The following is an 8880-nucleotide window of genomic DNA, read 5'->3' as shown; positions in this document are numbered from 1 at the left end:
CTGCTTTGGTGATTTTTGTTTACAGAGGATTTTGTAAATTTGATCACTTAAAATTATAGGTTATTATAAAAATTATTCTAGCTATGATTGTAGTGATGGTATTCATAGCCCTAGAGATGAAAAAGCAGTTCTAAAAAAACAGAACTGATTTAATTATTTCAAATTAGATCATGATTAAACTACTGGAAACTTGGCAAGGAATTAGACCAGACAGCCAAAATCTTATCATCTGTTCTATATATGTTAATACCATGGTTACACACAGCCCTGCTTATGTACACAGGCCTGCCTCACAAAACTGGATGGAGAATTTGGCATTTGGCTGTTCTGTATCTCAGGTCTCTTCACATCACTTTGTGCCCAGGTCTGTACTTACACACAATGTCGTCAGTCAGTAACCACTGGAACATACTGACCCAAACAAGGCAGGGACATACCCAGGCGGATTTTACCTTCTTTTGTACGCAGAGCTTTACAAAAGCCTATGTCCATACTCCTTGGTGAATGGGAACTCGCCCTGGCCCAGCACCTGAGTGCTTGTGTAAAGGGGACCACGCTGGAGTAGGGACCTGCCACTGCCTTCCTGCATTTTAGCACCAAGAGCGATGCAGAGGAAAGTGCTTCTCTCCTTTTTTAGTGGCAGTTTGTTGAAAGTTCTTGAATGAATGATTTTTATGTGTTTACCAGAACAGCATCAAAGTACTTGGCAGAGCATTTCCACATTGTCTGAAAAGAGCTGTTTTCACATATTGTATGTGATGTTTTACTTTTATAATCTGATTAGAACTGAATGTGAATGTCAAGGAGAAAGCTGCTCATGGACAGCAGAATAAGAAATTTATCAACAGCAAAGGATTTCAGAAGAGCTACAGCTTAAGGCAGATTTAAGACATGCTGATGTGGTTAAATTAAGAACCCTGATACTGGCTGCCTACAAAATCCTGGCCCAGAATAAGCGATAAATGCTTCTGCGAGCCTTGCAGAGCAAGTGTTATGGATCCTTCTCAGTTTCCATCAGTGAAGGATTACCTTCGTAATTGATCAGACTGCTCCTCCAAATAAAGATGATTTCATGTGTGAATCTAAGCACTGTGAAAAATGCTTTCATAGAAGAAGAAAATATCTCAATATTAGCACTAGTCTCCAAAAGCAAGGTAACAAACATACATTTCCATGTGATCCCTGTGGGTATACAGCCCACAAATGCCTTGGATTTGTTGCCTTTTTATAGTTTCTGCTGCATCCAGGGCATTTGAGATCTCTCTACACAATCCGATACTTGTGGTGCAGTGAACAGAGGTTGACAACCATCAGTCACTCAGTAACCAGTCAGCTACAGCCCTGAGCATTGGAAAAGAGGAAAGGAAACCGCTGGAGCATCATGGTGACAACATTCCCTCTAGGAGAGGTAGGTCTAGTGTTCCTTACTTAGTTCATAGCCAGGAATCAAAATGTGCTTTTTCATCTGAGTAATTCTACAAGATTTGGCTTTTCATGGGAGTAAGAGTATTTCTGAAAATATTGGGTGCACCTTCTCTTATTTGAAAGAGACGCTGACCTCTGTCTTGCTGACTACCAGAGACAATGGCTGGACCCTGTCATGCAGAGGACAGCATCTCAGTGGCCCTACGCTGTGAATGCAGGGGGTAAGTCTAAGGTCTTAGACCTGTACGTTACATCGGAGACACCTGAGCTGGCACCACTCATGCTAACTCTGGAGCCAGAAGTACTGTCCCTGTGTACCAGCTCAGGTCCAGAAAGCCCAGGCTGTCCATTTAGCTCAGGCTAAAAAATCATCCCTTATTAAAAATACTTTCACAGACGAAGAGACAGGAGAAACATGGCACTACAGCTCAGGATTCCCTGTCCAGGTTAGTGCTAGCATGGGGGTGTCAGCTCTTTACATCGTGGTGGGCTATAGCCTCACCACAGATCCCATCAATCTTCTTAAAAACTAAGACTCTTTAGCCACATGGTAATACCGCTGATGACAGCATTTTCAGGGGGAAGTATGTCTAGCAGCCACTTGCACAAGTAGAACTGATGCAAGTAGAGAATCATTTACAGTTCCTTTCATGCTCCTCGGTGTGTCTACTGTGCTTTGGTCTGACCCCGACCCCAGCGTGTATCCCTCTTCTGCTGACAAAGCGTGCTGCTTCTGAGCCCTGCAAGCTAACACAGAAGCAGCAGCAGGCAGGTCTGTGCACAGAGAGTAGACAGACAGAAAACTGTAGGACCAGGGTGGGCCTTGGCACATAGCCAGGGGTGTCTCAGGTAAGGATGGGGAGCAGGAAAAACACTCCAACTCATTCAGAATATATACATATATGTATATTGTCATGGCTTAACCCCAGCCGGCAACTGAACATCACACAGCTGCTTGCTCCCTCCCCTGCAGTGGGATAGGGGAGAGAATCAGAAGAGTGAGAAACTGAGAAAACTCATGGGTTGAAATGAAGACAGTTTAAGAGGTAAAGCAAAAGCCACGCACAGAAGCAAAGCAAAACAAGGAATTCATTCACCACTTCCCCTGGGCAAGCAGGTGTTCAGCCATCTCCAGGAAAGCAGGGCTCCATCACCTGCAACAGTTACTTGGGAAGACAAATGCCATCACTCCAAATGTCCCCCCCTTCCTTCTTCTTCCCCCAGCTTTATATGCTGAGCGTGATGTCATATGGTCTGGAATATCCTTTGGGTCAGTTGGGGTCAGCTGTCCCGGCTGTGTCCCCTCCCAACTCCTTGTGCACCCCCAGCCTGCTCGCTGGTGGGGTGGCGTGAGGAGCAGAAAAGGCCTTGACTCTGTGTAAGCACTGCTCAGCAGTAACAAAAACATCTCTGCATTACCAACAGTTTCTGGCACAAATCCAAAACATAGCTCCATACTAGCTACTACGGAAAAAATTAACTCTATCCCAGTCAAAACCAGCACATGTATATAAAGATTTTAAGGCATAATATTTAAACCTCCTACAAGAAATATTTGACTTTTTGAAAAAAAAAAGCATTTTTAAGGGCTGAGAAAGACACTTCAAAATGACTTTAAAAAATTTATGTTCTTAAAAGAAAAGGAATACCATACATGGACTAAACCCTTTGTGTGCTAGGATGAAAGAATAAGTCACCTACTATCTTCAGCTATATTTCTTTCCAGTTGCACATCCCTTCAATTTTCCCATACATTAATTGTACATTCCCATCATGTAAGCAGAGATACCATGGCAGAATCTCCAAAAGCTTCACTTACTTTTAGCAGAGTTGGATGATATGGGGGTTAAAATTGTGAGTGCCCTATCTGAACTAGCCACCCCAAAATTTCTACAGTCAAGTCCTCATCACCTCAAGCTGGTTTACTGATTCACTGTAAACTAGTGAACATGTGCAGTGGTCCCTCTCATTGGCTCTGCATGGAGTTGGTTTGATCCAGCAAGACCTCCTCACTCAGGTCCCACCGTGCAGCCTCCAGGGCCAACTGGCATCTCGCTCTCTCCCACCACGGTATGGTGCAGCACAGAGCTCAGCTGGCTGCTCCTGCAGCTGATTCAGATGTCCAAATGAGACCACATGAGTGGCTCCCTGTGTGTGTGTGATTCCACACAAGAGGTAAGATGGGATCAGAAGACATTTTGGGTTCCAGTGGCAATAATTCCTTTATTATTAGTCCCACTCCTCATTTTCCAGCATATCCCGCTCTCCTCTTAGCCTGAACGCTGGAGTTAGCTGTCCCACAGACACCACAGCAGCACAGTGGTGTAGGCACTAAGAGCAGGCGTAGCTTTTGTCTGTGAATGAGCTGGTTTTGAGTTTGGATGTTGGGTTTAAGTCCAAGTCTTAACTAAAAGCAATAGCATTACACCATAGCTATAATGAAAAATTAATGAAGGGAAATCATTTTCAGAGCATGGTTTGACAAATAAAAACGTAACTGTTGTACTCTGTCTTAAAAGGCAGACAGAAACTCATGAGCTACGTGCAGTTGTGACAGCTGTATGCATTTTAATAGTATTTCAAGTACATTTTTTGTAACTTTACCACAATTATCCAAGTCCTAGTGTCATGTATGTACTGTACAAGATGCACCATAAATACAGTCTCTGTGTTAATGTATATATGAAGCCTTAAGGCTTGATCCTGGAATGAAACTGATAGGGACTCAAGGCAGATTAGGAGACTGAGGCAAACACATGCAGAAATATGAACTCTAGACTCATTCTATCACACTACCCATAGCAATACTTATCTGAGACCTTCTAGAAACTTCAGCCTGAAATGGTTACAGTATGGAGACAGTTAAGGTTTCCAGATTTATAGGTTTAAAGGTCGGAAGGATCAGTGATGATCCCCAGTGTGATCCCCTGAACAGAGCCCACGTCACCTCACTTGCTAATTTCCTCATGAAGCCCATAATATGTTTGAAAAAGAACACATACTTAAGTAAGACATCATATATTAAAGACTTCAGTTGATGGAAAACTCATCACACCCCTCCAAGTGTTAATAGTGACCATGGCCAAGAAAAAGCAGGCTTTCCCTAGCCCACTGAGATTTGCTCAGTGATATAAATTTTACCCTAAAACTAAAAGTAATAGTCTGGACAGCTCTTGGGACAGTCTTTTTACTATCCCAATGTTGTGAGTTACAAAGATAGAAAAGTTTAACATCTGCTGCTAAACACCCTCCTTAGTTACTACTAGAACACAAAGGAATGCATCCACATGAAAAAACATGAATATAATTTTTCCACATACAGAGCTGAAATATTTATTAAATAACCTTGGATATATTTAATATCTCTCCTGTATCACCATTGGCAGTTTTGTCATTTTAATGCCATACTCATCTAAACTATTATTAGGATTTTGTTTCTTGCTGAGTAAGTCCTGGCTGTTGTCCCACTGGCCATATAATTTTTAATATACCTTTAGCTTTTTCTCATAACTATCAATTGGTATTGCTTGCTATCAACTTCTTAATTTTTTCATTTCTACATTCACTTCCCCTTTTATAACAATGTTTTTAAATTCAGATAATTCTGCTTATATGAATACAGTTCTGTATTTATGGGTAGCTAATAAAACATTCTTCTAAATGCACACAGAACAACCACAGGCAGGTTCTGACACTGTTTCTATTAGGAAATTATCACTTCTTAACATTTCACTAATGGTACGGGATGCCCAGTATGTCTCCAGCACTGAAATCCCGTCTAAACCAAGGATTTAATAATGAAGCGACAGGCTGTACCACCTGTGATAAGGAATTCATACCATTCACCTTCTCAGCAATACACAGCCCAAACCAAGTACAGCAGGAACCTTCTTCACGACCTCATCCTTTGCAGGCCTCTATGTTTGCCAAAAGACCAGCAAAACCCAGAAGCTAAAACATTTACCTTAGAGTAACTTAATGCTGTTTTCAGCCACTGAGCTTCTCAGAACTCCTCGTCTCTTCAGCTGACACAGACAACATGAGCACCTCCTTGCCTATCCTTTCTGTACTCCATGTCCTCAAGAAACAACACAAGCTAAATTTTTCTCCTTGAAGATAAGACAGCAATCTCACTTAGAATTTAATATCACTGCCTCCTGCTAGCAGAATGCCCTGTCTCAGCTTAAACACAAGTACTGAGAAAATGGAAGATACTTTGATGGCCAAGCTGCCATCGAAACCAGTCTGTTGCCTAAGTTAGTGAGAATTTATTCTGGTTTCCAGGGTGAGACTGAGAAGTTGCTCTCATAAGGTTCAACAATGGGCAGTAAAAAAAGCTCATAGACACATAAAGTTGAGTCAAGGCTCATCCATCCTGATCCATTGACAGGTATAACTGAGGAGCTGCCAGTGACTAGTCTTTCACTCTGAGGCCAGCCTCTGCCAGTCACCTCTCTGCACAGGGCCAGAGCAATTTCAGGGGTGATGTAAACCTCTTCAGCCCAAAGAACCCAAGTCCCATGGATTTCTAGAACCCAGCAGCATTTATTTTCCCATTATAAACCCCAGGGTTAACACAGGCACAGAGCCCACTAAGGAGGTCCTCTCATCAATTTCTTATCCTCGGTGAGGATAGATATACCTGCATGCGTGAAATGAATGAATGCTCAATCCTTCATTCTTGCTATACCATACTTTATTCATCCTATACAATGGGTTTATTGCTGAGATAACTTTATTTTCATGCCACATTTATATGGCACATGGACATAATGTTGGCCTCACCTCGACTGCCTTACAAGTGACCCACTTAGCTCACAGTCTTGCTTTTTATAAAATGTTAGTTATCATGAAAGGTATTGGATTGCAATATATAAGACGGATTACTCCTCAAGGACTTGTGCAGCTTGGGCTAAAGCACAGCAGGGTCATGCATCCTCTTTTGCTATGTCTCAGTTTTTACGTTTAGGAGGTTGATACAGGCCCCTTTGTCTGTAACCACGAAAGACTCTCAGCCCCATCAGAATGTTTGTCCAGCACATACCTCCACTGCCACAGCATGGAAGAACTGCCCACATAATGGACATTACCTGTCCATCCTGAGATGGTTATGAAACATTATCTATTCAGACAGGGAATGGAGACAGACATGCATTCCAAGCAATATTAAATGGAGTGTTGAGAATTTCTGAGTAACAGCCACCTACTACACAGACTGGGGCTGAGATAGCTAATACATATTGCAAAGGTCAGACAAGAACCTCAGCATTTCAGCTTAATTGTCACTAATTTTACACAACCTACTTTGAAAAAAGCTATGCAGTTTCTGCTTAATTTATGTTCCTGTTTGAGAAATATTTTGTTTTCTCCTAAATTCCACTGCATCTTTTCCTAAATTCCATAGTGCACTATAAAGCATCTCCATTTCTGATACCTGTTTTATGTTTTCGAGTATGATTATACAAAACATTTAAAAGCTAATCATATTCTATCTTTTAGAAACTAAAAAAAAAAAAATACCCCTAGAATAACACATTTGTCGCATTTATTGCATTTTCTTCACTGCTTTGCTAGTTCAAAGTCTTTACTAGCTTTTAGTACGGTAACTTCAGTGTTTAAAATCATTTCGTGCCCTCTAGTGGCAACCCTGCCAGGCACCCTGCACTGCGACGTTCCAGTTACAGGTGATATGGAAATGGAAGAAAAACAGTTTATTCCCCTTTTAAGTGAAATTTATTATCCATCTCTATAGTTTTTTTTTTTTTTAAAATACAGTCATTTCTAGTTATGATGAGATAGTAGCACCAGCAAAACAAAATAATCTAGAGATATAACACAAATAGCAACAAAAAAAATCACATACTGAGTAAGCATTTGACTGAGTTTGCTCTTAGAAATGACATTGATGAAAATTGGCCTATTTGTAGCCATTTCCTTGCACAAAGCACTATTCAGTGTGTTTCCTACTAGGACATTGTTCAATATCCAGACACACAGTTTTTCCAGGGCCCACAAAGAGGTATCATCATAATGAAAAGGCTAAGTGCCACCAGAGCTTCATCTTCTCTCACGGAAGGTTGCTTTGCTTTTCTTACTAAAGCAGCAAAGTGATAGCATAGAGGAAAATTTAAAAAATAAAGAAGGAGATATTTGGGGGCTTCAAGGAAAAGTTACGCAGGAGTGATACACACTTTTACTATTTTTTGTTTCAGAGGCTCTACTCATTCACTTTTCCTAATTAAAGATAGCCTAATAACCTTACCTTTTCACCAAAATGTTCCCAAATTTTTTATTTTAAGCTTCTGCACCTGAGCAGAAAAATAAATCATGCTGCTTTCAAACACCTCTCTTTCAGCATATATTCTCAGGGGTCTTGAGATGCCTAACTCCAAATTAAAACAATGAGATATCCCATACAGAGTGGTGGCCATTTGGCTTTAGTTTGGCTTTCAGTTTCACCCCCCAAATTACAGATCCCTAGGAACACATTTAATAATAGATGTTTTCCCTGAATTACAGTTTACCAGTCTCAGTAGGGTCAGAATAACATTCACTTTGACTCTGAAAATTCGATTCCCAATGAAGATGGTAGAAATTCCCAATGAAGAAGCTGCTTCGTGCAGCTAAAATGCTGTAAGTCACTATGGGCTATTCTTATTTTGAAATCCTCGCCCCTGCTAGTCTGAACAACAACAAACAAAGCTCAATCAATCCAGCTCTTCTGCTTGGCACTGCAGATGGCTACCGAGGGCCTAAGAAGCTGGCTTCTTCAAACACTTTAAAAATCTTTTCTAGGGTGGCTTCTAATTTTGCAGGTTGGTTTCCTTGAAAACAATTGTTGAGCTTTTAAAAACGTTAATTTTAACATTCACAACAGAGTGCCTGCACACAGTGGTAATCAGAGTTGGCTCACTGGTGGGAGAAAGATGGAAAATGTCATTTACAACCTTGTTATCATTCCAAATTCTCTTTGTAGTTTTGTCCACTAGGGAAACAATATAGCACATTTTTTCCTTTCATAATTTTGCCATTAGTGCCTGAAAAACGACAACCCAATTTCACATAACTTTTGTTAAAATCTCAAGATAAAACTGGAAGATTTTAGAGCATAACTGCTTCGCTAGTTTACACTTATTTATATAAGAAATACTATTCTCATTAGCTTTACAGATCTTATGCCTTCAAATTCTCCTGGCAGCAGTTTTTGCACCTGGTGAAAAGCTGGTTGATGCTTCTTGCTTTAGCAGTGATGTTGATTCTCAGAATTGCTGCTGCAAATTTAGTGCTGGGGTTTGGAGATGGTGGCACAGGTGATGCAGTAGGAATGTGTTCCACTGTGCTGGCCACTGAGGAGCTGGCTGTGTGGTGAACTATGTGGTTCTTTGGGCACTGTTGGTATAGGCTAATTGAAACAGACTTCCAGAGTTAAGCAATAAAGGAATCTGGGGTTAAAAT

This window comes from Aquila chrysaetos, chromosome Z (assembly GCF_900496995.4).
Source record: "Aquila chrysaetos chrysaetos chromosome Z, bAquChr1.4, whole genome shotgun sequence".
In the NCBI taxonomy this organism is placed as follows: Eukaryota; Metazoa; Chordata; class Aves; order Accipitriformes; family Accipitridae; genus Aquila; species Aquila chrysaetos.
Note: the sequence above shows the minus strand (reverse complement) of the source record.